Consider the following 27225-nt stretch of genomic DNA (forward strand, 5'->3'; position numbering starts at 1 on the left):
GGAGAAAGAATTTCTGTTGAATTGCCTGCTGTAGTGCCTGGGATGCTTTACTTTTGTTTGGGTTTGAAAGCTCCCTGCGTGATTTTAATGTGCAGCCCAAATTCCAGAACCTCCTTTAATTTTCCTTAACCTTTCCCAGGGGTGTTGAAATTCAGTCCCGCTAGAGATACCTCGTCCTCGGGAAACGACCCTTCTTCCGTGATTGATCTCCTCTTTACATTTTTTTCAGTTACCTCAGTTTCAGGGTTGCAAGATCTATTTTCCTATTAGTTTTTCTAATTTCCCCAGCTGGTTTGAAATTTCAGGAAGTTAATAGCCATTTTGTATTTGACTTATTTTGCCCTCGAGGCCTCTGAGAATGACTGCCAATAATGAGCTGACCCAATTTTAGAAACCGGGTGTGGTTCCTAAGAATTCACTGCCTTTTTTGCTCAAAGAGGAAATGCCCATCTTCATGGACGTCTGCGTGCAACTTCGTTCAAGTCAGTTTCAAATGCTGCCGCTCTGGAGGGAGAATCAGACTCTCTACAAGGAATCAGTGCGAGTGTGGAAGGGGGTGAGGTATGTGAGCAGTTCCCTAAGGGCTTCTTTTACCCACCTGTTTGATTATTGTGTCAGGTCAGGAGAACCATTTGAGAAGCTCCTTCCCTGCCCGAGGGTGGGGGATTTTTAGGATAATGAGCAATGCTATTCCAGAGATTTCCTGCTCAGGGCTCTGAACCTGAGTAACGAACACTGGTCTACACTGTGGAGCAGGGCCTCAAATCCAGCTGGTCCAGCTCTGAGCCCACTCTTCTGCCCATATCATGTAGGGCAGTGGCCGGCAAACTCACTAGTCAACAGAACCAAATATTAATAGTACAACGATTGAAATTTCTTTTGAGAGCCAAATTTTTTAAACTTAAACTTCTTCTAACGCCACTTCTTCAAAATAGACTTGCCCAGGCTGTGGTATTTTGTGGAAGAGCCACACTCAAGGGGCCAAAGAGTTGCATGTGGCTCGCGAGCTGCAGTTTGCCGACCACGGATGTAGGGAAACCCATCCATTCATTCACTGGCACATTCACCAGACACAAACATACATATACATTTTTACATGTTTATTTATATATATGTATACGGACATATACAGACACACAAACATCAGGCATTCCAGGCAGACTTTCAGGTCTTGGAGTTCTAATGTTAAATAAGACAGACAAGGTCTCTATTTTCATCATGCAGGATGCGGAGCCAAATGGGTAGACTTATGGTAGTTGGAGATGAGTTCCAGGTAGTGTCAGAAAACGTGGGGTGGGGTGTTGGGTGGAGGATCATTTAAAGTTCAGTCATCTGAAATCTTGACCCAACCTTGAAAACAATCAAATCGCTGCTCTTTCCTTCATTTTCAAATATGCCAGATAATATAACTTAATTAAAGAGACATGATTGAACATCATTGTAATATCCAAATTAACCTCTGACCATGACTTAATAGCAGTGGTTATCCAAGTGAGGTCCCTGAATCAGCAGCATCACCATCATCTAGGAACTGGTTGGAAAAGTGAATTCTTAGGCCCCACCCAGACTTACTGAATCAGAAACTCCTGGGGGTGGAATTCAACAATCTGGGTTTTACGAAGTCCTCAGGGTGATTCAAATGCACAGCCAGGTGGAGAACCACTGTGGTAAGCCACCTCCCCTCAGACCTTCAACTCTATTAAATTATGGATGATTTTGATACCTTCTCACCTTTGAGAACTTTACTGTTTATCACAAAAGAGCGTTCATACCATTATTTCATGTGTCCTGACTCACAAGTGGGAACCACAGAGCCTCTGAGTTCTCATTGTTTCCAGCCTTTAAAATCTACCTCAAGGACTTTCATTGGGCTACATTCCACCTAGCAAAAGAGCAGAGGGAATAAAGGTGGAGGGAGAAATGCAGCTGAGAAAAGGGACCAAAATGTGGAATGAGGTATTTGGTTGACTTTTGCCTGCTGCTGCAGTCCCTCCTCATCTATCTATCTATCTATCTATCTATCTATCTATCTATCTATCCATCCATCCATCACCTGTCTGTGTGTCTCTCTACCTGTCTTTCTTCTAAGTGTCTGTTCTAGTGTCTGACCTTCTGTCTGCCCATCTGTGTACCTGCTTGCCTGTATATATGTCTATTATCTGTGTATGTATGTATGTATGTATGTATGTATGTATGTATATCTGATAAAGGGGAGGGGAAAGGCAGAGAAAATAAAAGGGGGAAAAGGGTTTCAGTAAAATTGCTTGGCCTCAGATTCTTTAAATGTCAAAGAAGTGTGTGTGCGCTGATGTGGTTATGTGTAACACTGTTATTTCACATAAATAATATAAGGGTTTAAGGTAAGTACATATGTGTTATAACAGCTTCTGACCCATGTAGAAGGTGATCAGTTAATGGTAATAGTAGCTGGAAGGAGGCTGTAAGGAGAAGAAATGGAGGGAAAGGAGGGAAAGGAGGGGAAGAAGGGAAGTGTGGGGAGTGGGCTGAGCAGGAGGGAGGAGGAACAGAGGAAAGGAGGGACTGTAGGAAAGGCCTGTCCATGTCCAGGGGGGACTGACTGGAAATATAAGACAAGTGTGTGGGGCCGAGGTGGCATGGGGCAGGAAAATGACTGAGGATCCTATAGGAGGCCGCTGAAGGTGGGAGAGCCAAGTGGCATTATTACAAGGTGCGTCAGAAATAAGAGGGGAAAGCACTTTTTATGGCAGCAATGAAAGAACCTAAATGAATGTTCCTTCAAATGAATTGTGTGTTTATGTTTCAGAAATGGAGATGTGCCAAGCCTGCCTGGGGACCTTCCATACAACTCACCCACCCACTCCTGACCAAGTTGTGAAAATATATACCTGCTTCTCTCCCCAAGTCATTCTACCCACTAATTATCTGTGAAGATTAAAATCGTGAACTGAAACTCCAAAGCTTTTTATGGGCATTAGGGGAGTATGAAATAGGGAGATCGGAAGCAAAATTACAGTTCCCCCAATCGATTTTGGGGAGATGGATAAAAATCTGCTTTTAATTAAAAATATAAAGCAATAAGGCCCCCTATGCACAAACAGGAATGTCTTTGGGGCTTAATCCTATGTGAAAATGTCTACGGGTGTCTGCTGGGATCTCGACCTCTGCAGCCTGGTCTGTGGGCCTCCGGGAGGAGTGATTGATGGGCTGGCTGGATTTTCGGCTGAGAGGCCTTGCTAAGAGATACACGAAAACAGAGGCTGTAATGCAGCTTAGGAGATGAAGTAATGGGCTTGTCTCTGTCTAGGTCAGGAATTCTGCCAAGCACTGTGTTTTAAATAAAATGAGGCTTTTGTGGTTCTTGGCACAGGCCTGCCGGTGCAGGCTAACCTTGGCATCTGTGTACTGGGCTTTCTCTAGAATGTGGCTGAGGGTTGACACCGGCTTAGGGGCTACCTAAGGGCAAGGATTCCGGGCTTGGGGACCCTTCCTACCCAGCCTACTCCTCTCTCAGTAAAGGCATCACTCACTTGCTCAAGCTCAAAACCTAGGAACCATCCTTGATTCCTCCTCTGCCACACAGAGGATGATCTTTCTGTGTGAAGTCCTGTGCAGGAAAGACAGGACAGCCCAATGCTTAAAACAGGGCCTGGTCAACCAGATGGCCTGGCTTTGAATTCTGGTTTCTACCACCTGCTAGCTTTGTGGATTTGACAAGTAATTTAACTTCCCTGTGCCTCAGTTTCTTCAGCTGCAAAATGGGAATAATGATACCTGCTTATGCAAAGTTTTGAGAATTTAATTGATGTAAAGTACTTAAAACAGTACCAATACTATACCTGCATGTCTTTGTGTACATATATATGTTACTATGCATATAATTGTTAGCTATTGTTGTTATTTGTTATTATTATTCTCATGAACTTACTCTTAAAAAAACCCAGACTTTTCACATGTCCCCCAAGGTCATTCATAATGCTAGCCTCTCTCTGTTCCTTGAACTTTTCAAGTTCTCTCTTTCTTTAATTTTTTGTGTTTTGTTGTTTTGTATCACAAGACACCCATTTATTTAATCACAGTAGTCAATCCTACTACTACATTGTATCTTAATTTTTTTCTTTATTCTTTAGATTCTCTGGACTTATGGATATTAGCAATCTTCAAAATCATTCTAACCATTTGTGTAGCAAGAGATATCTTTTGCTTTTTGCCAATCAAGGTTTCTATGACATGTTGTTGCTTCATGTCAATTGTGATATGAAGCACTGTGCAGTCAGTCCCAAGAGCAGGGTTCATCTCCTTCATTTTGTCTGGCTCTGACTTCAGTCATCATCTGGATGGGATTCATGCCACTGTTCTGAGAAAGGACCATGGGGATGGCCTCTAGGGCATCCTTGAACGATCGCATAGCTACTGCTCCAAGGTTGGGCACTTATCTGCTGCGTGGCTAATTGCCAGAGCACAGGGATTTCAGCAGCGCCTCCATCATTAACATGGAGAGGTTCCAGATGACACACAAAGCATCGTGACGGGATAGCTTTGCTTCCTCAATGGTCACATTGCTTCCTTCTCTGATGAAAATGGTTATAGCTCTAGAGTTCTTACATTGCTCAATAACCAGCATCTTGCCTTTAGTTGTCCCGGATGAGATCCCTTTTACAAGCCCAGCAAAGCCCAGCTTCTCAGTTGTGGGCTCGGAAAAGCATGGGATGATCTCCCCCCTGTTAAAATGGCAGTAAACTGAATGTCAGGTCCTCCTAGTCAATGAACTACAGGCAAGTTGTTCTGAAAAAGTAAATAATTTGTTCATCGTCAAAGCTCCACTGGCAAATAGCTAGGTGAGCACCAGTTTCTTTAATTTCCTGAATCATCCCTTCAAACGTCTCCTTTTCATATTTCTGGACAGAGGTCCTATCCAGCTTATGCTTCATCTTTGGCTTCAGTGGTTCAAATGGACATGTGAGACTTGCATTCTTAGCATCTTCAACTTGTCTTGGCATTTGTGAGTAACTGAAATTCTTGCTCACAGTCATGCCCTTAATAGATTCAGTGTTCTCCAACCTCCTGCCCACTTTGCCTTCTACTTTGATGAGCTCAAAGTGTCTATTCTGCATATTTGCCACACGGAGGACAGCATTCAAGGCAATCTTGGCCATTTGTTGGGGACAGCTGTTAATCACTTTGGAGCCCAGCATGGTTTTGCAGTCTGAATTGGGCTCATTGTTCTTGATGTCAACAAGGACACTATCACTTTTCTTGTCCAGGTGCAAGATACCAATGCGGGAGGTTTGCTCATAGCTTTCCATGATCCTGATTTGGTGAAAGTTGAGGTCCAACAACTGCTCAGCTTCTTCCAACAAGGTCCAGCCAGGACAACCACTCCTGTGGCCCCATCTTTAATTTCTTCATCTTGTGATTTGGACAGTTCAGCTAGGAGCTTGGCAACTTGATGATCAACATTCATCATTACAGTCACATCGACCTCCTCATCCCCTACCACTTGGTCCAAGGGATGTTCTCATTTTATTTGCTACAGCCTTTGCTGCCATTATATGAGACTTGAGGGCCACAAGTTCCGCAAGAGGAGACTTGTGGTCCTGATCTGTGGTGACGAGGAAAGGGTGCCCATCTTCATCAAAGGTGACAGTCCCTGTGGTCACCACAGTCAGCAGAGACCACCCAGCCTTTGTGCTTTTATTTCCTTGGTCTGGAGTGCTCCATCCTCACTCCTTCTGATGGTTATTTTGCTCTTTTTTGGGGTGTCTCTTCAAGTATCACTTCCTCAGAGAGACCTTTCATTGGTAGACTATTATTCAGCCTCCCACACCCCACATGGGGTTAAGGGGTTCATCCCTTCTTAGGTTTATCTTGGAAATTCCCATGTGAGTGAATCACCTAGGAAAGGAAGTGAATTCCCCAGAGAGGGTGTGGCTGGTTAGCCTCCTTCAGGATCATAAGGCAGCCAGTACAGAGCATGAACTGGACAGAATGTCCTTCCAGAGAAGGCTTGCTGAAGCAAGAGAGCAAAGTGAACATGTGAGATTTCCTAACCCAGAATAGGAGTCTGGGATGTTTCCCTGTTCCTCTCAGAGGTCCCTTAGTTGATAGGTTCTCTGGGGAAGACCTCTCTGCTATGTGGGGAAAGGGCATTTAGGTAGATCCAACAGCCAGTGCAAAGTCCCTGAGGAAGGTGTATGCTTGGTATGCTTAAGTCATGAGAGGAGGGAGCAAGAGGTAGAGTGGTAGGAGGAGAGGCCACAAAGATAAAAGGGACCAAAGAACTTTGGTTTTTACTGCTAGTGATGTGGGAGCCACTGGAGGGTTTTTAGCAGAAGAGTGACATACTGAGACTTTGGTTTTTAAAAGCTTGTTTTGGCTGCTGTATTCTGAACATCTGACCAGTTGATTAAGAGATAGCTCTTTAAAATGTTTGCAATCTAATAATGGCAATAAGACTGGCACCTACATAACAATACTACAAGACAGAAAGTAGTAAATGCAATGAAAAACACTCAGATCCTCTGAGGGCTCTAACTCCTAAAGAGGAGAGAGAGATTGATCTCAGCTGGGGTGAGGGGAAGGTGGTGAGTAATAGCAGGTATTACTGAGGCAGGACCACGGAGATAGGCCTTGAAGATGGGTGGGATTTGAACATGGAGATCTGGTAGGGAGATTGGCATTGTGGGTCCTGGTATGTGGAACAGTGTGAACCCAGTAGTCCAGTAGCTATCTCCTAGGCCAGTGGGTATCAGACTGTGGAGGGCTGGTTCATACCCAGAGACTCCATCTACCTTGTTCACCTACTATGTGCTTGGCACATATGAGGAGCTCAATAAATATTTCTGAAATGAGAGGATCCAGAGGACTTGGGTACTGATTGGATGTGGGAGAGGGGTAAAAGACAGAAGAGAGAAGTAAAGACGAGCCTGTAGATTCTCATAAAGGTTCAATTAAGGAGTGATACTCAGGGAACACAGGAAGTAAGGGAAAGACCTGATACTCAGGGAACACAGGAAGTAAGGGAAAGACATGATACTCAGGGGACACAGGAAGTAAGGGAAAGACACGAACAAAGCAAACAAAATACAACTCAACAAAAGAAAAACCAGAAAACAAAGAGCAACTCTACCAGATGACAAGCCTAACCACCTGTAGCAGAAGACCTGGGTTCTAGAGCTTCCAGACCTGTGGGCTTGGGCAGCTGAGTTTTCTGTAGTAGTTAAGAACCCCCACCCTAGAGCCAGATTTCTAAGGTTCATGTCCTGGTTCTCCCTCCGACTAGTTGTTCATCTTGGACAGATTACTTCACCTCTGCCTGTGTGTCAGTGTCCTGGGGCGGCTGTGAGACTAAAACAACATAATACAGTCACGTGTCTCTTAGTGACGGGGAAACATTCTGAGAAATGGGTTGTTGTGTGTACATCACAAAGTGCACTTACAAAAACCCGGATGGTATAGTCTACTACACACCAAGGCTACCTGGTATAGCCTATGGCTCCTAGGCTGCAAACCTGTACAAAACATAAGGTTAAATCAAGCACAAGGGAAAATGATGCAATCAAGAGAGGCAGTAAACATGAGACATATGAGGCTTTTGATGGTGTGACACTGCTTACTGTTTTACAGCAGAGTGTTTTTTTTAATAAGTAGAAAGAGTACACTCTAAAATAATAATAAAAAGTATAACATAGCAAATACCTGAACCAGTACTAGTGGCTTATTGTCATTATCAAGAATTGTGTCCTGTACATAATTGTAGGTGCTATGCTTTCATACAACTGGCAGTGCAGTAGGTTTGTTTACACCAGCATCTCATGTGAGTAATGAGTTGCATTACAACGTTACGATGGCTACGAGGTCACTAAGCAATAGGAATTTTCAGCTCCATTATAATCTTATGGGCCCACCATGGTATATACAGTTCATCATTGACGGAAACGTCATTGTGGTGCATGGCTGTATCGGCAGTACCTAGCACATAACAACTGTCTGATACATTTAGCTGTTACTTTTATTGTTATTAGAAAAAAAAAAGGAGCCCCAGTTCAAGGAGAAGAAGAGTAAGACAGATGCATGGGGGCCGGGGTAGGGGTAGTGAGCACCATGGGCTGTGGCCACAGGTTGCACACATTGGCTCTGTCTGACTTCAAACCTTTGGTCTCAGGACAGAGTGATGGGGCCAGGAAGTGGCTGGGAGGAAGGAAGCAGCTTTTTGAGGCGACAGGGGAGAGAAGAGGAAAGGGAGTTCATGAGGAGAAACCGCTAGACTTTGAGCTCTGAGGATACCTAGAAAGTAAACAGATTATTTCCATAGTGAGGGTCCTTCTTGAAGGGAGCCGGACAAACCTGCCTGGCAGGGCAGCAGCTAAACTTCCCGGTGCCTGAGGGTCGCTTGGTGGCAAACACTGCAGGACTGTGATTTCAACCACAGCCCCAGCAGATGGGTTCAATAAGCCACGGTTATTGACATCAATGCAAAGACTGCGTGTATGCATTTCTGGCTCCTGGGGTCTAGAAAGGAAAAGGAATGATTGAAACGAGAAACGTGCTGAAAGGAGAAAATGGACAATCTAACAAGAAATTATGTTTCACATAATCCCTCTCATCCCAGGGCCTCTGTGAGCTTGGTGAGGGCTTATAGGCCCCCCACCCCCCGCCCCCGCGAAGGCCTGACCCATAGCAGCTGGGACCCAACAGGAGGGCCCTGGGAACCACTTTCCTGGGGTCAGGGCACGGAAGGCTGGGTGGGAACAGAGGAGAAGCAGTGGAATGCCTCCTGGAATGTGTGCTGGGGTTGGATCCTGCCCCACCCTCCCCTGGCTGCGTGACATTGGGCAAGACCAGAACCAATCTGTGTTTCAGTTCCCACATCTGTGAAGGGAGCCGGGTAATCCTACCTCCCTCGTGGGTGGTTGTGAGGATTAAATGAGTTACAATATTCACATGCTTAGAGCAGCTCCGGGCATTATCAGCATACTTGGTGTGAGAGTTGGGGAAAGCCCACTTGGTTCTTCGGTAGAGGGGCCTTCTCTGCTTCTTTGACAGTATTGCCACGGCAGTGTCTTCAAGGGAGGGTAGCACTCGCAGACCAACATTGCACCGGTTTGTGTTGGGCTCTTTCCAGGGGTTGGGAATCAGCAAATGCTGCCTGATACTATTCTTGGCTGGGGGAGCAGTGTGTGTGTGTGTGTGTGTGTGTGGGTGTCCAGTTCTTAGGAACACACTGAGCCAACTCAAGGCCCCAGAAACAGGGTCTGGGCTCTGCTAGTTTAACGGGGCGGGGAAGAGGAGGATGGAGGCTGGCCGGAGTGCTGGTCAGGCATTGTCAGGCATGCAGGGTGCTCTGGTTATTGCTGTGGCTTTAGAAACCACAGTAAATTTCTAGCTAACGCCTGCCTGCATGTTCCAGGGAAATGCCCTCTTTCCCTCCAGGCGCAGGAGCCTGGCAACTGGCTGCCTTCCCCATGTGAGCGTGCACTTTGGCCTCTTGGCTGTGGCTGGGGAGGAGGGCTGGGTCAGAAGCAGTGGGCATGCCCGGGGGAGTGGCCGTGGGGGAGGAGGCCTGGCTGAGGCTCCATAAATCTCTTAACTCCTACTTTTCTCAGGGGAGGAGAAAGACATTAAAAGAGCGTGTAGGGTTTTCTAGGTCTATAAAGCCCTGGCCAAGGCTCTCAAGGGTTCCTGATGAATCAGGCCTCCCCAGGCCTGTGCCAAGCACACAGCTCTTGAGATAAGGCCTGGCAGCGCTCAAGCTGAGCACGTTAAGAGCCCTTGGATGCTGCAAAGGCTTCACCAGAGCCTCGCCATGGGAACGCTGCCTCCTGCCGGCACCCCTCCTCAGATCTTGGGCTCTGGGAAGGCGGACCCTGCTGTCAGGCCACCTCGTGTCACTCGGAACCACTAATGAGCTGGGGATCGTTACGCCAAGGGCTGGCCTTTCTCCTCACAATCCTGGGTGGTAGAAAGGCTTTTATGTGCTATTTTTTGCTGGGTAGGGATGCTGGCTCAGCACCAAGTACTCTTCCATTAAGAAGCTCTGTTGTGTGCATGCACCTGCCTTTTCCAGGTGACAGGGGTTTCTGCTTTGAGGGGTACCAACAAGGCTCTCTAACTCAGTCCCCAGCACTGCCCATCACGTGACAGGTGCTAATAACCGTTGGCCGAATGGGTAAATGCATAGGAAGTGGCTCTTCGGCAGAATAGACCAAATTGAAGAGTGCCAATTTGTGGTACAGAGGAGACCATGGAGGGACAGGGAGTGGGATGAATGAACGCAGCTGCAGGACTGGTCCCACAGGGTAGAGGGACAAGGGAAAGGAGAGCCTGCTGTTCAAATGACAGAGCCCAGGGGACAGGAGTAAACTCTGACTCCATCCAGCTGCCTTTAGTTAAAAAAAAAATATCCAAATGCCAGGCTGTGGGCTGCAGGAGGAATCTCGGGAGAGTGACATTTCTTAGTTGGGTGAGTGGCAAGGCTTTGGTTCTAAATGATTTATCCGACTGGCAGGAGTCTAGGCAGTACCAAGGCTTTCAGGGCAGGGCCCTCACCACAGAAATATGGGTCTGCCAAGAGTTTGGCACAGAGGGCAAACCCCAGCCAAGGTGGCTAGAGTTCAAGGAGAGGTCTTACTATGGACTGAATGTGTGTCTTCCCCGATTCACATGTTGAAACCCTAATCCCCAGTGTGATGGTATTTGGAGGTAGGACCTCTGGGAGGTAAGATTAGTTAGAGGAAGTCAAGAGGGTAGGGCCCCATGGTGGGATTATGCCTTTTAAGAAGAAAAAGAGACAAGAGCTCTGTCTCTCTCTGCCTTGTGAGGATGCAGGAGAAGATGGCGTTCTGCAAATAAGAAACCGTATCCTCACCAGACACTGGGTCTGCTGGCACTTGATCGTGGACTTCCAGCCTCTAGAACTGCAGAAATATATATCTGTTGTTGAAGCCACCCAGTCTATGGTATTGTGTTATAGCAGCTTGAACTGACTAAGACAGGTCTGGCCCTAATTCATTGTTGATCAGCAAGTCAGCCATGAGAACCAGTCCTGTGGATGGCGCAGGACAGTGGGGATTAGGGAAAGAGCAAGCACGTGCAAACTGGATTAGGGCACTGGGGCCAACTGCAGACTTCACACCTCTGATGTGACACATCCCGTGCACATGTGCCTAACATACCCCTGATGATTTACAACCGCCCAGCTCTCTCGTTTCTATGCTCATGTCAGTGTACAAACGCCTCAAACGGAGCTGAGGTTCACCATGTTCCTCAGGACTGTGTATGTACATCTTCCAGAGTCTCATTCTTCCTCTTCTTTGCTCTGCGGCCCCATCCAAACCCCAGTCCTCATTTACCTGATATAAGAGACACAGTTGGTATATTGCCCATATCCCCTGGGCCTGCAGCATTTCGGGGCATTTAGGCCCCAACTACACCCACCCCAGCTGATGGGCTGAGAGTTATCTCATGACATTCCAGGCCTCTGTGATTTGCTTTTCCAGCATCATTCCCACCCACATATTCCAGAAATACCAGACTTATTTCCATTCTCTGAAAGTTCTCATCACTTTCCTTTGGCTAGCATGCTTTCCTCCGCGTTAGTGACTGCCAGGGCCCTGAGACTCCTCCAGAGCCGAGCTCAGCCACCTCCTCCTGTCAGTCTGATTGCTCACCTCTCTGTGCCTGTTGTAGCACTTGTCTACAGGTCACCGAGCAAACACTGGTTCCATCAACTTCTGCATGTGCTGGGTGCTGGGGTTATGTGTGTATTGTCTGTTTTGTTTATTAGTTTGCATACTTGTTTGTTTTTCTTTAACCATGAAATTGTGAGCTCTGAGAATGAATAGAATATGCCTTGCAGTATTTACCAGGATGTGGGATGTGTGGTAGATGTTTAGCAAACCTTTCTAATTCAAATGGAACTAAAATGATTGGCTTCGGGGCAAGAAGAGAGTCACCTGGTGCCTCCTATAAATAATCAGATTCTGTTGATGTGGAATACAGTATACAATGCACTTACCACTAAAACGCTACTGAACATGATTGAATCTCTCTTGGATGGGTCAAAGGCTATCCAGAATCCTGTAGGGGTCCCTCATCCAGTTCTCATTGGGTGGTACTGCCAGTCAGGGATTTCAGATGGATAGCGTTCTGAAGAAATCGGAATTGTTCTTTTTTTAAATCATCAATTTGCTGAAGTGTTTTAGAAGTGCACATTATAATCAAATCTCGATAAAAAATTTTTTTTAACAGAGTGGGTTAATTCTGGTGAGCTGTTGGGTGGAAGAGGGTATAATTAATAGGGATTATCTGGGAGATGAGCTCATATGTTCCAGTCCTTGCTTATGGTAGGCCGTTGAGGCTGCTGCACTGAAAAACAGCAACCACATCTTGGAACACTTGCGCCAGGGTCACTGAGATTGGAAGCTAGCACGGGGCAGGGACGTAACTGTTCCTGCTTTGTGCAAGGGACAGTGTGCACGATGGGGTCCTCGGAGCAGATTGGAAGGTTGAGCGGTCAGTCTCCGCCTTCTGAGTTGGGAACTGCTCTCTCTTCAGTCCAGAGCTGGCCATAGAGCATGACTGAGCTGAGGAAATGGATACTTTAGCAAATCAGCAAACCGGACTGTAATCTCCATGATGTAAAATAATCCGCTGGGTCTGTTTTGGTTTCAGCTCTGACATGTGAAGGGCTTGGAAGTTGTCACTTCCATCTTTAACAACAACAAAAAAAGTAGAACAAAATGAAAAGTAATGACTTTTCTCAGACTACCTTTGCACTGTCTCCCCCTGCACCCTCCCCCCCCCCAAAAAAAGAACTTATATTGCCAGGCAAATTGCCTCCTTCAAATCTGGAGAGATAGGCAAATCCAGGGAGTCATAACCCAGGTCTGTTTATCTGAACCTGAAGCCACTGGGGCCATGAACTAGTAGGAACACATAAATGGCTGAGTATGGACTTGCCTGAGAGTGAGAGAGCCTTGTATTGAGTGATGATAGCATATATAGAAGGGAAATGAGTGATAGCAATGTCGTAATGGGAGGGAGAATTGGGATTACTCTGTTAAAATGGCATCGTGTTATTGGAAGGTGAACTTATATTAGTTAAAAATGTATATTGGAAGCTCTAGGGCAACCACTACAAATTTTTTTTTTAAAGTAGTATAATTGATGAGATAAGATGGAATTATAAAAAATGCTCAGTTAAAACCACAAAAGGCAGAAAGAGAAGGAGAAAAAAACACCAAAGAACAAATGTAACAAACAGTTACAAACATGGTAGAAATGGATGCAACCAGCTCAATAATCACTTTAAATGTGAATGGTCTACCTCCCCTTAATTACATCTGCAAAGAACCTTCCAAATAAAGGTTCTGAGAGTTAGGTCATGAACCTGTCTTTTTTGGGGGGGTAGGGGGCATTCACCATTCAACCCATCAGAAGGGGCTTCGAGCAAATAAATTGCAGGCCTCACTCAGTTCTCAAAGTCTCTGACATGTAAATGACAAAGGGCAACTATCTTTACTATGTAAAGAATGAATGCAAGTAGGTAAGACAAATATCAACAGCTCAAGAGGTAAATGGGCAGTTCATACACACCATAGGAAGATGCTCCAATTAGTGAGCAGACATGCATGAAAGTTCTAGATGATTCCTAGATTTTCGTAGTCTAAAAACTAGCATGGAAGTTCTAGACGATTCTTAGATTTTCTTAGTCTACAAAACTAAAACGCAGTGCTGGCAAGGAAGTGATAAAACTGAGATTTACATGTGGACCTGTCATTTATTCCCATGCACTGGCTCATGATAGGCATTTATTATATTGAATTGCTGATGGGCATCTTGATGGGCAAAACTTTTTGGGAGAAAAATGTGGCAACGCATTTCAAGAACCTTAAACAGAAAGGTACCTGCTGGCTGAAAAAAAAAAAGTGAAAGATCTAAATACACTAACTACAAAAAAATGTCAGAGTGGATTAAAATATAGAGCAAGGCCCAGTTATATGTCACTGTTGACAAGAAACCCACTTTAAATATAAAGACTCAGATGGAAAGTAAAGACTTGGAGAAAGATACACTATGCTAACACTAGTCAGGAGAAAGCTGGAGTAGCTATGTTAATTTCAGACAAAAGCAGACTTCAGAACAAGAAAAACTGTCAGGGATAAAGAGGGACATTGCATAATGATCCTCTCAATTCTCCAAAGGTGTGTGTACCTAATAGCCATTCGTGAGACAAAATACGTGAGACAAAAACTGATAGATCTGCAAGGAGAGGCAGGCAAATCCTCCGTTACAGCTGGAGACTTCAACACCCCTCTCTCAGTAATTGGTAGATCAAGCAGGCAGAAAATCGTGAGGAAGTATTTGACCTAAAATAACCTGCTGGGTTACATGGAAAACACTCTTTTCTCTTGTCTTTTATTTCCTTAACCTCTTTGAAATGTGTGAAGAGACAGCCATAGGGTAAACCTAGAAACACTATTGGAATTTAATTTGGTTAAAAAAAACCCTACTAGTTCTATTAGAGCAAAGAATTATCTCCCCCCCCCCCAAATTTGGCTTATAAGATAGAAAATAATGGTATTTATATGATTTTTCATTTGTATCATCACTGCTTCATTTTCAAATTAATTAAATGCTGGGTGTGGGAATTGGGGGGAAGGGGTCAAAAGATACAAAGTTAAATAAGTTATAAAATAAGTAAGTCCTGGGATGTAATGTACAATATGATGACTATAGTTGATAATTTGTCTTGCATATTTGAAAGTTACTAAGATAGAAAATAGTAAAAGTTCTCAGGAGAAAAACATAATTCGTAGCTGTGTCTAGTGACAGGTGTGAACTAGACTTAATTGTGGTGATCATTCCACAATACACAAACACTGAGTCATTACATTATCCACTGGAAACTAACGTAATATGTCTATCACACCTCAATAAAAACAGTACTTTTATGTGCCCTTGTTCATTGGACCTTTGAACCGTTATCTGTAAAATGGGTATGAAAATATGCACCGGGCAGGCAGAGAAGGTTTTCACTTCCATTTTATAGGTCACATCATTCAAGATTCAAAGAGATGAAGTGACTTGGCTGCAATTACCTAGCCGGGAAGTGACAGATCTGGATGGGAAACGCAATTCTTTCAATTCTTATTCCACTATTCCTTCCACTCTACTAGTTTTCCTTTCAAAATAACTGGGTATGAGAGAGATTTCTTTGCATACTGCTATTTTGGACTTTGTAGACACAGCATTACGGGCGACGCCCCCCACCAACACACTCCAACATCTGCACAATATTCCCTTCCAAAGACGTTCTTTAGAAAACAGCAGCTAGTGTTTATGAAGTCATTGCGGCTCTGAGGGAATGCTGTCCAGTATTCAATGCCCCCGCCCTCGCTGGCTCTCTCTTCTCCTCTGAACCTCTCCCTCCACGCCCCTCCCCCAATATTGTATACAGGCTCCCATTGCTTCAGGCCCAAGTCAGAGAAGAAAAAGGCTTCAATGGCTTGGCTTTTAAGATGCAATCCTGGCGAAAGTCACAGAGATGTTTGAGGATGCATATGTACCAGTATTTCTTTTTACTGTTCAAGGTGAGATTTTGAAAGAGGAGACTCTCGCTGGGGTGGGGGAGAAGACGGTTTGCAAGGCAGCGATGAGAGTGCCAATGCTATCCCCTGCCTCTCCTCAACCCTCCTTATGCCCCATTGCCAGAACTTCCTGGTAGTGTGAGCACCTGAGCCTAGTGTGGTTTCTGCTTTGCAGGAGCTTACCCATGGCGAGGGGCAGGATTAGGTGCAAGAAGAGTCTGGGCGGGCGGGATAAGAAACGCTGCTCCTGGGGGCCCTGGACTAGCAAGACCAGAGCAGCAGTAGCATCAGGGCTTCTATGTCAGGGTGGCAGGTGGCTGAGGGAGGGCTGCGGTGGACCTGAAGACTCGACGGCCTTGCAGAGCGCAGCAGCTCTGGGGCAGAAACTGATGGCTGGCTGACCCATCAGTCACTGCCATCCCCACTTCCCCTGTCCCCGTCAGCTACAGGGTCCCTGAGTGTAAACGGTGTTTCCTCAGCTTTCATTGCGGCTGGGAGTGGCCCTGATGTCTCCACTCACCTCCAGACTTGATGTTTTGTGAAGAAAAGAAGCTACCTTGGAGCGCTGTCAAACTTGAGCAGGCATAAGCATCCCCTGGCAGGCTTGAGAGAGCACAGATTGCTGTTCTGATTCGTCGGTCTGGATTGGAGCCTGAGGATTTGAATTTCTAAGCAGCACACAGGGGCTGCTGGTGCCGCTGGTTTGGGGACCAGACCTGGAGAAGCTCCGATTTAACTCACTGGAAGTCAGGACAACAATTGTTTGCAGTGGAATATGATCCTGATACCAGGCCATGTGTGAGAGAAACACTGGGGCTTGGGATAAAAATTAAGTTCAGTTTAGAAATACAAAGTTAGAATTTCTAATACTCTTCTGAGTAAATGGTTTGTGAATTGGTAGTTACATATTCAATGGGGTCTACTTAATTTCGGGGAGGGAGAATGGGAAGTCCACAGGGAAGTATTAGCGAGTAATGTTCAACTTAATTTACTGTTCATAATTTTTAGATGAGTGAAAAATTGACCATAATTGGCCGCCTGAAGGGGGATAGCTTAAAAATTCATTAAAGCATACCCAGGTCAAATTCACAGAAAGGCTTGTAACAGAATGCCTTCATCACTAGGATCTCAAAGTCCCATGCCTATTGTCCCCTTGTTTCCAACTGTTTGATACAAGAGTACTGGCATTTATGTGCCTTCTTACAATGGGATTTGACCTGTATTATATGACACTGTGTGTGAACACACTTTCCTAATTGAAAAACAAGACTTAGTGAAACATAAGAACATGTCAAGTGAACGTTACCCATTTACTTTTAGGGCTTAGGTATGTGCCAAGCATTTGTAGTTTGGGGTGTCCGCTGAGAAGTGCAAAGGTGAATGTAACATCTCCCCAAATTGATTCTAAATTCCTTGAGCAGAGAAATGAAGACAGATGTTCAAATGTCTTTACAGTTAGGTAGGATATGGCAAGTGCATGAAAAGTTATTTATAAAAGAGGTGGAGGACTCATGGGAGACCTCTTGATAAAAAGGAAAGGCTAATGTCTGAGGGTTCCTTAATGATGGGTGGAATTATTTTTGATGGCTGGAATTTTTGATAGTGACGATAAGACATTTTGGTATTAAAAAGAACCTAAAGTACATTTAGTCCAACCACTCACCCGAGGTTTCCAATTCTTTCCCTATTCTGTCCAAGTAGTCATCTCAGCTGAGCCTCTCTTCTCTTCATTCATTTGCTCATTCACCTCATAGTTGACTACACTCTTGTGTGTGCCAGATACTGTGTTTAGTGCTGAGGAGGTGACGAGATGGTGAGCAAACCCAGAGGCAGCCCCTGCCCTCCTGGGGTTCAGTCTGGCAGGGGAGACAACAAGTGAACAAATGGAAAATTCTGAGGTTGCCAAGAATGGAGTCTTTTGGTGCTAAGAGAACTTGGAATAAGGGCAATGGTCTGCTCTCTGAAGCGGTGGAGCCTGAGCCTGTCCAGAACTAAAGGATGTGAAGCAAACACTAGATAAAAGAAGGGAGAGGAGCATTCCAGGTGACAGAAACTGCCCGGGCAGAGGTCTTGAGCCAGGAGATTCTGCTAAGCGGTTCTGAAGGGCACAGAGGGAGCACGAAGAGAGGTGGGAGAGGAGCATAAAGAAGAGGGGAGCTCAGCCAGCAGAGTCTTAGAGGCTAGCCTGCACAGAGTTGAGCTTTGGAATCCTAAGGACATTGGTAAGCTTTCAAAGGCTTTAAAGCTGGGGTTTGGGTACAGGTAGAGCAGTAGGGGAGTTGTGTGTGAGACAGGGATTGTGAGTATGCGTGTGTGTGTGTGTGTGTGCATGTGAGACACAGTCAGATCTGTGATTTGAGAGGATGATTCTGTTGCACTTTAAAATGCATCCATTGGCAGATGACTCCCTACCTGTCCATTTTGAACAGCCCTGTTGGTAGGAAAATAATTCCTTAAAATAGGCCACACATCCTAGGACGTTCAAAGATAGCTGGCATGTACCTATGTGCTTTCTGAAGTCTCAGCAGCCCCTGATCCACCACTTGCTTCTCATTCTACTTTAGCTAAAGTTCCCTCACCACCCTGGACTTTTTCTTCTGAACCTGCTAGAGTCTGGCCCCTAAAGTGTGAAGCTCAGGACGAACCCAGACTCCAGTACGGGTTGGTTTGACTGGAATGCACACATCACCTCTCTAGAATACGCACATTCTAGAAGCTCCACCTCTAGTGCAGGCTCAGGTGGCGTTAATTTTTTTGGCAGTCAGGTCACACTGTTGACCCGTGCTGCACTTACTGACGACTCTGACTCCCTAGGCTTTTCGTATAAACTGCAACCACACACGGCTCCCTCTTCCGGTACATGTGCCTTTTGGACCCAAGAGCAGAACCTTACATTTGTTCCAATTACATTTTATCTTGTTAAACCCAGTTCATCACTAATCTGTCAAAAATGCCTGGAGCTCTTATTAGGTTTTCCAAAATATATGCTGTACTCCCACAAGTTTCCACCCATCAATCTGCACATATTTGAAAGCCTTTTCTGTGTCAGCTCTGTTCTTGGTATTGAGGATTTAGAGATGTTTAAGACTCTGTCACTGCCTGCAGAGAGCTCCCAGACTTGTAAAAGGCAAGTGTGATGCAGTGCATGGGGTGTAATAAAAGAGGCTTTGAGTTGTATGGTAGCAGGCAGATGTCCCTAATGTAGACCTGGGTGGTGGCCATAAGTGGCGATGCTTTCAATGAGTCCTGCATAAAAAGTAGGAGAGCAGAAGATGAAGGTTACGTGGCATTTCGGGCAAAAGGTAAAGGCTCAGAGGCAAGAGAAAGCAAGTTACAGTGAGGAACCTGTAAACACTTCAGTGATGATGCAAATCGAGGGCCCTGATAGGAGGATGCAGTTGGGTAGGAAGGTGTTTGGCTTTGGAGTTGTCACTTGGCAGAGCCCTAGTGGTAAATTTAGGGTTTAGAGTCAGGGCTTCCAAAGTTTGAGGGGAGGCGGGACAAAGCAAAGCAAGGTGAGAGCTGGGCCAAGGGCCCTAGGGTACCAGGCAGCTTGCTGGAATAGGTGTTTAGGTCAAGGTCTTCAGATCCTTTCCCTGAACTGAAGCACAGGGGATAGGGCAACTTTCTGAACTTGGGCATGAGGTCAAGGGCAGATTATTAGTAACAATGCCCCAGTGCTGAGAGCCAGGAGGCAAGGCTCTGGCCTGGGGGCAGCGCTGGTTCTGGCGGCAGAGGTGAGTGGTGAAGAAGCAGACTTCAATGTGAGAAGGCTGCAACGCGAAAAACCACGTGTGGCCTGACCTCAAGGGGTCCTGCACCCAGCGGGAAAGCCGGCTGTGAGGCTAATCTGGCCCAGCGAGTTCTTAATGAATCCTTGCTTCTCCCTTTTTTAAGTTCCCAAAAAAACCATCTCTTCCAGAAACTTTCCTGGATCAACATAGGCACACTTGTTTGTACTCCTGTTGAGTTCAGAGGCAGGATTCCAACCCTTTTTTTCTGTCTTAGAAACTTGGCAAAAGCAAGACATGTTCTCAGTTCTAGGAGTGGGAGTGAAGGGAGCTTTCCAAAAGAGGAACTAGGTAACCCCTGGATGCCCCTGTCCCACTACCACGTCGTCGGCTACCATGGCTTTTCCCCCCAAAGTCCCTCAGACCCCTCCAAACTTCAGCAACCAAAGGCTTAGCCCATCAGGGTGCTGCCTTCTGATTGGCTGGTTCCTTTGCCTTATGGTTTGTCAAATAGAGCTGCATAGTGCCCTTGTGTTCTTGGGAGTGGAACTCAACTTGTCCATCTTCAGATCTGCTCTCTGCCTTTCTGGCTCCTGGCTCAACAGCCTCATTAAGATGTTCTTATATTCCCTGCGAAATTTACTTAGTTAGGAGACCTCACGTTCAGGGCCCGAGTGCTGGTTCTTGCGTTTCCCTGTTCGTACCATCTCTCAGAACAAAGATCACTCTCCCTGACAGGTACAAAATAACAAAGCAGGAGATGGAAGGGTGGAAGGCGTTTTAGGTGGGGGAATAGAATAAGCTAATGCCTGGAGACATTTGGGAAACAGCAAGAGGCCAGTCTGGATTCCAGGCTTGTCGCATAAGTCAGATGAGGGAGGGAGACTTGGAAGGGGGAGTGGTCATTTGGGGACAATGCACACAGGGTTCTGAGCATCAGGCTAAGGGACTTAGGGTTCATTCCCCGGGCCATGGGGAATTAGGGGAGGTTTGGATTAGGGGTGAAGATGATGAGCACTGGGCCTATGAAAGGTTGATTGTGGACTGTCTGGGGGCCTGTATTTGGGAGAGGCATTAGAGGATCTTTGTACAAGTCCAGGAAGGGGGCAGCTGCAGGCATGGGAGGATGGGCTGGAGTCACATGAGGTGGGCATGGATGTGACACACAACTTTTCTTTAGGGTCAGAGAACATGGGGAACAACAGCACTGATGGTGAGTTCAGGCAGCTCCATGCTCCAGGCAGTACCCAGTGGAGCCACTATGATACCCATAGTGATTATACTTGTGTCTAAAACTCATCACATGTCAGCCAATTCAAAATTATGTTTGGATTGAAACTTCTGGTTTCCAATGAATGTTTGATCTCTTTAGGGATTTTAAACATTCTTTTAATTTTCTGTAAGCTTCCTTGAAACCTTGAGGGTAAATACAAGCATAATTTTAAGCCTTTGCACAGTTTACCCTAGCAGAGTCCCTCCCTTTTTCTCATATTCACATTTTTGTGTGTGTGTGTGGGTGGGGAGAGGGTGGCTGAGAAGATGCTCATGCAGACAACCCACTCCTCATCCTGTCAAACACACACACTCACTGCATGTCTGGCCCACCTTTCCCACACTCCAGGCACTTAATGTTTATGGGACATTTATAGTTTGGAACTGGAAGAGCAGGCAGGAGAGAGGAGGGGAAGGAAGAACTTGTTCTGTCCCTTTCCTGGGTTGGGATCCTTGGGTGGAGGGTCTGGCTGGAGGCTGAGAGGACTAGTCCCCACATGCTTGCAAAGCATAGTCTGGGACCAGAAGCATCAGTACTGCCCTGGAGTTTGTAGACATGAGGAATCTCAGGCCCCACCATAGACCTACCAGAACCGAAATCTGTACTTTAATTGGGTCCCCAAGAGATTCCTCAGCACATTAAACTTTAAGAGGCAGGAGAAATGTATCCTGCAGCCATTAAATAAGAATCTCTGAGAGTGGGACCCGGGCATTTTTAACAAGCTCCCAGGTGATGCTCCCGGTCTTTGGGCCACACTAGCAGTAGAAGGAAACAAGCGGGGACCATGAGTAATGTGGGATGGGGAGGAGTCTGCTGCAGGGCACCAACACTCCTGGCCAGGCTGAGCATTGGCAGCTTTGGGAGCATGTGAGGAAACTCCTTGAACCTGAATTAGGTTCCCACACAGGGATGGTTGGCATCACATAGAACCCCCTTTGTGGGCTGCCAGAAGTAACTGGAGGGCCCTTTGACAAGGGGTAGTTTTCTTCTTGAGTAAGTTGGTGGGAGGGCTTGGATTCATTATAATATGACTCCATTTCACCCTTTTTAACTGGTACGGTCTGACATATAAAGATTTTTATCTACCGATTTATTGATTGATTGATCAATCAACTGATCTATCTAGCTAGCTAGCTATCATTCACTTACCCACACTCATATACATACATACAGTGCAGCACTTTGCCCACTGTTAGTGAGCACTGGCTTGCTAATTGCTGCTGTCCAGAATAGTCTGGGATTGGTCACATATTGTTAAATTTTCCCATGAGGATGGAAGGCAGGGCTCTAAAGAAAGCATACGGGAAGGAGCATTCATTCTCCATGTGGGACGGCAATAGCTAAGGGCAAAACCCTGGTACCATTAAGAAATACCCCAAACAGCCACTCAGGGGAGGCTACAAAGCCCAGCCCTTCGCTGCCAGTGCTGGTTGCTTTAAGAATTCTTGATGTGGTTGGAAGCTACGTCTTGAAATAGAGTGTCCTGTGTCTTCAGGCTTTGTGGAAATTCACTTAGAATTCTGTGCAGACATAATGTTTGGCTATTAAAATCAGGGGTGCCTTCAATGACAACCAATCCTCATTAGCGAGCTCAAACGACCCACACAAGGCCTCAGATCAGCAGCTCCTGGGCTTTGTGCGGCGGCAAATTGGCCCCATTGGAAAGGGCGTGCTAGAGTGAGCAGTGCTGTGTAGCAGCCTTTGAGTCATCCCCACCCCCAAGCAGATGCAAGCCCTGCGTGAGTCCCCGGCATTGTGCGGTGCAGATGGTTTGATGGGCGCAGCTGCCTGCACAGGAATGGCAATGTCGTGGATCTCACCCACCCAGAAGAAAAGGAACAAAACAGCCCCACGCCCTTCAGTGACTCTGCCCTTGTTATTACTCCTCCTCTCAGGCTAGAAACACTGCTGTTAGCTCTGACTGCTGTCACCCTCCTCCTTCCTGTAGCTGTGATTCCGCATAGCTTCATCCAGAGGCCTGATGTCCTTTACCAACATTGGGCCAGCGGGATGGGGCAGCCATGAGAATAGAGCAGGCATGGATGAGAGCTGACCTGGCTCCGGACACAGCTTCTAAGAATATCCGTCAGTCTCATTATCAATTCTGGGATGGGCGAGCTCCCGAGAACCCATTAATCAGGGTTGTGCATCAGCAGGGCATCTGCTGAAGCCAGATGTGGCAGTCGGGTTAGGCAGAAGAGTGTGAGAGTCTGTGGCCAGGCTCCGGCCAGCGGCAGGCCCTGGAGCACTTGGTGGGACAGTAATCAGAGCCAAGGATGGGACTTGCAAGGTGGCTCTGCAGAAAGGGGGGCTCTGAGGGGAAAGAAGGCAAGGCTGCTCCTTGGGGCCTCCATGTGAGATTGGATCAATGGGGAACCCAGGACAGGGGCTGGGATACAATGTCCTAGGACTGGGACAGTGACTTCAGGCTGACCTCTCAACGTGGTGGCTGAGGTCACTGATGGCCACCCTGACTTGCCCAGGACTGACTCAAGGCCGAGCTTCAGCTGTTACGTGCAAGCTTTGGGGCAATTAGCCCTGCAAGTTGGGCAGCTGAGGCTGTGAAAAGCAGCTGAGCCTGGCAGCCCCTTAGAGCGAATCTGTTATTTAGCCCTGTTTCCTCTTTTAAAGGATCCTTGAGTTGCCCTCTTCTCCTCATTTCTGTTGGCTCCACTCTGGCACTCGACCCACCACTTCGTATTTTGATGACTGCCCTCGGCATCCTCCTCCCAGAGTCAGTCCCTGGGGAGGCAGTGCTGGGTCAGCACTAAGAGCTGGAGTTGATGTCCCACCTGAGTGGTGAAAGTGGCCAGGTGACTTAACCTCGCAATGCCTCAATTTGCTCATCTGCAAAAGTGAGATGATAATAATCATAATGATAATAATAATAATAATAATAACAAATATGAAGATTAAATGACTTAATATAGTAAAGCCCTTAAAATAACGCCTGGCACCTAGTAAGTGGCATATAAGTGTTTGCTGCTGCTGCTGGCATTATTGCTATTATTATACTCCTTCGCGATACACTCCAATCCTTCTAACCTCCCTTTAGCCTCCAGATGCAAACACCCACCGAATGTGATTTCTACTGCATGAGTACTTTCTCTTCTCTATTCCAACTGTCCCTGCATCATTTTTAACTCTCGTCACCTCTTGCCTAGAAACACCCTTCAGATTGGCCGCCTATGATTGGCAATTAAGTCCCCATTGAGCTCCTTTCACTCTCCCTCCAAGAGAGTCATTTTAGAAAATGCAAATCAGATTATGTCATTATTTTCTTACTTGCAATAACTCCACATGGCCCATGGAATGAGTTTACACTTCGTCCGACCTCAAGCCATCTTGTGAATTCTCTACCTGTGTGCCTTTTGCTCCAAACACAGGGTGGGACTAAAGTAGGTTTATATTTATTCATATGGAAAATAATACAATAATTAATAAATAATTGTACAAGAATAAATTCTGTGTTTCAGGTACTCACAACTGTAAATGTACTTTTGCCTCACCCTGTATATCCAAATTCTCACTTATTGCCAAATCTCCTTCCATTCATAGTTTCCCTTCTAGCTAGGTTTAGTCTCCCTCCCTCCCTCCCTCCCTTCCTTCCTTCCTTCCTTCCTTCCTTCCTTCCTTCCTTCCTTCCTTCCTTCCTTCCTTCTTTCCTTCCTTCCTTCCTTCCTTCCTTTCTTCCTTCCTCTCTTCTTTCCTTACTCTCTTCTTTCCTTCCTTTCTCTTTTTTTTTTTTTTTTTGCTTTCTCCCTTCCTCTTTCTTTTTGCCAAGTAAACTCTTATTCAAACTTTAAAACCCAGGTTGAGAGAGAGGTCTTCCCCAGTTCCCTCAGTACACTCCCCAGCAGACTGTAGTCCTTGCAGGCGAGGTGAGAGTCCCATCCACTGTTTGTCTCTGAGATCTGGTGTAACTGACACATGGGCAGGAATGAAATGCCTCGTGATAAAGCCCTATCCTGCCACCACAGAGTGTATGTCTGAGAGTGAGCTATGAGGTAGAGTCAGTAATTATGACAGAGAGGGAGACTTTTCAGGAAGCACTAAATAAGGATGTTTTCCAATTCTGTCCAAAGTGTCAGACAACATCCTGGCAACAAGGCATTCTGGATGAGAGCTGTGGGTACAGAAAAGTGAAACTCCCCAAGTTTCAGCTGTAGGCAGCATGCAGTTTCAAATTAGGACTAGCCAGAGCGAGAGATTCAGGAAAACAATCAGACGAGCTCAGGCTGCTGTGAGCTGAACTGTGAGCAGCTAGGGACAGACATTCTAGAATTCTTTGAAGGGAAAATATCTGCCTCCATACAGAGAAATGGCCAAGTCTGTCTGAATTAGTGTAGGATTGAAACAGTGTGGGAACCAGCAAATAAGTGTGAAGTCGGTGGACCAAAGGGAGAAGAACCCATGCAGGCAGGGCAGAGCCTTGCCACAACCAGCTACCAGCAACTGTGTGCGGTCACTATCCCTGCAGAGGAAGCCAGATCTTAACAGGTGCCTGTGAATTTGCAGTTCTGTGCATGGATCTGCAAAGAGGCAGGATTCACTGTGAAAGGCTTGTCTTTGCTCCACATGGTGTCAGCTGGGGTGACGTGACTGGGGGCTGGAGGGTCCCCTGTCAGATGGCTCTGTCAGATGGCTGTCAAGTGGGTGCTGGAAGTTAGCTGGGAGCTCAGAGAGGGCTGAGGGCCGGGGACCCTGGCTTCCCTCCACATAAGCCTCTCCACAGGCTGCTCAGGCTCCTCAGCATGGAGGCTGGCTGGTAGCGTGAGCATCACGAGGGAACCAGATGGAGAAGCCACGTGCTGGGAAATGTTTAACAATTGGCTCCCTGGGTGGAAGCGCCCTGGTTTGTAGTGTTTGCTGATTTCCATGGTGTTAATACTCCCACCAAAGTCGATTTCTACTCACTGGACAGAGTGGGTAAGAGATGTGCACAGTTGTCTCTCAAGAGCTGTTATGAGCCAGCTCCAGCACCCACGGGTGGAAACTGCCCTGGCCTGAGAGGTCACATAATGTCCCTTCTGTGGTACTCCACAGACATGCCCAAATTCAAGAGGAAGGAACTTAGACTCCAACTCTTCATGAGGACACTGAAGTCACATCGTAAGAAAAGCTTGTGGGATAGGACGTATTTTGCTGCAATTTAGAAAGTTTAATAGACCACAGACTATAGATGCAAATGCTTAGGAAGCCAGGTGGATACTATAAATTAAGGAAGGGGTCAGGTGTCAGGTGACATGAGCAATTGACATGTGTTCTCAGTGTCAAGGAAAAATAGGGGCTGGAGGAGGTGTTGGGAAACTGGAGAGCACCCACATTGGGAGAGCCAAACCAACACTTTTGGGACTAGAGCCAGAGCCACTGGTTGGCAACCTCAGGTTTAACTGCTTACAGCTTAGGAAAGACTAGAGGAAGTAAATTTATTCTTTTATTTTTTAAAGCATATTAATTTTTAAGCCCAGGTTAAAACAACAAACTGCCTTTTGGCTGTTGTTAAATAAAGTCATCTGAGATGAGTAGAACCTAGTGACACTCACATTCAAGATTCTGGTAAAGCAGTGGCCCCATGGGACAGTGCCTATCTTTTTTTTTTAGTCTATCACATATTTCAAAGGCACAGTAATTAATTACTTTGTATATATGCGTAATACATGCACACATACAATACACACACTCTACACACACACACACACACACACACACACACCTGTATATGTATAATTGGCAAACGTCATAGCATGTGGTCACTAATATTTTCTAATTGAATGGCACTGTGTGGTATGATTTTGTGCTATTTGCTCTGTGAGTCTCCATTCCAGCATCTCAGAATTCAGAGTCAGCTCCATGTTGGCTGATTTAGCCAAAGGTCATGCATGACTGGTAACCATGAGGCTCAGGGGGTTGTTATGATTGGAATTTAGGGTGCAGTCCTACAATTCCACTTTGTCCTTTGCCAGTGCACCAGGCAATGCCGCCTGGGAAGCAGAGCCAGGCTTCATAATTCAAAGGCTGATTAGCCAGCCCACCGGTCCTCTGGACTCTGGATTTCCCCTCACCCTGCTGAGGATGCCTTTTGGCAATATCTGCCCCTGCCAGAGAGGCAGGAGGGGCAGAGGGAACAGTGACATTCACAGTGGGAGATTTTCATACTGGCTGGAAGCAACTCCTAAAATTAAATGTATGGATTATTTGTGGGTTTCATTATTCAGGCTATTCCTGTTCCCACTGACACAGATAATTGGAAATTGACTGCACTACCTCTTTGAAAAGATTGCAGAAACACAGTGAATGATTTATGTGGCTGAGTGAATAGGAATGTGGGTCTTCTGATTTTGTGTGTGTTAATAAAAGTTTTCACTACATAGCTTTAAATTAATCAATTGATACTTACTGGGAACTTTCTATGTACAATGCTAAATTTAGGAATTTGAAGAAGCTGGTCATGGTCTCTGACTTCTGGGGAAACACAATCTACCCACAAGAAGTTACATAGCATTCCAATAAACCAGTGGCTACTCAATACAGTAGTTGAAACCAAGAATGAACCACTGTTTATTTTAGGCTTACAGACCACACAGCGCTGATTCATCTCTTCTCAACAATAAGAGGTAGCTCTTATTACTTTTATTGATACAGAAACTGA

The 27225-nt window shown here is 46.0% G+C and overlaps 1 pseudogene across 1 annotated transcript; it reads right to left on the minus strand.

The window, feature by feature from the left end:
• Positions 1-4098: 4098 nt before the first annotated feature.
• On the minus strand, positions 4099-20007 carry LOC307110498 (T-complex protein 1 subunit epsilon-like; annotated as a pseudogene). Its single transcript has 2 exons — positions 19962-20007; positions 4099-5629 (listed from the first exon to the last, which is right to left on the minus strand). The product of its transcript is annotated as a T-complex protein 1 subunit epsilon-like (transcript).
• Positions 20008-27225: the final 7218 nt, after the last annotated feature.

Source organism: Cnephaeus nilssonii, assembly GCF_951640355.1.
Source record: "Cnephaeus nilssonii genome assembly, chromosome: 2".
NCBI classification, from domain to species: Eukaryota; Metazoa; Chordata; class Mammalia; order Chiroptera; family Vespertilionidae; genus Cnephaeus; species Cnephaeus nilssonii.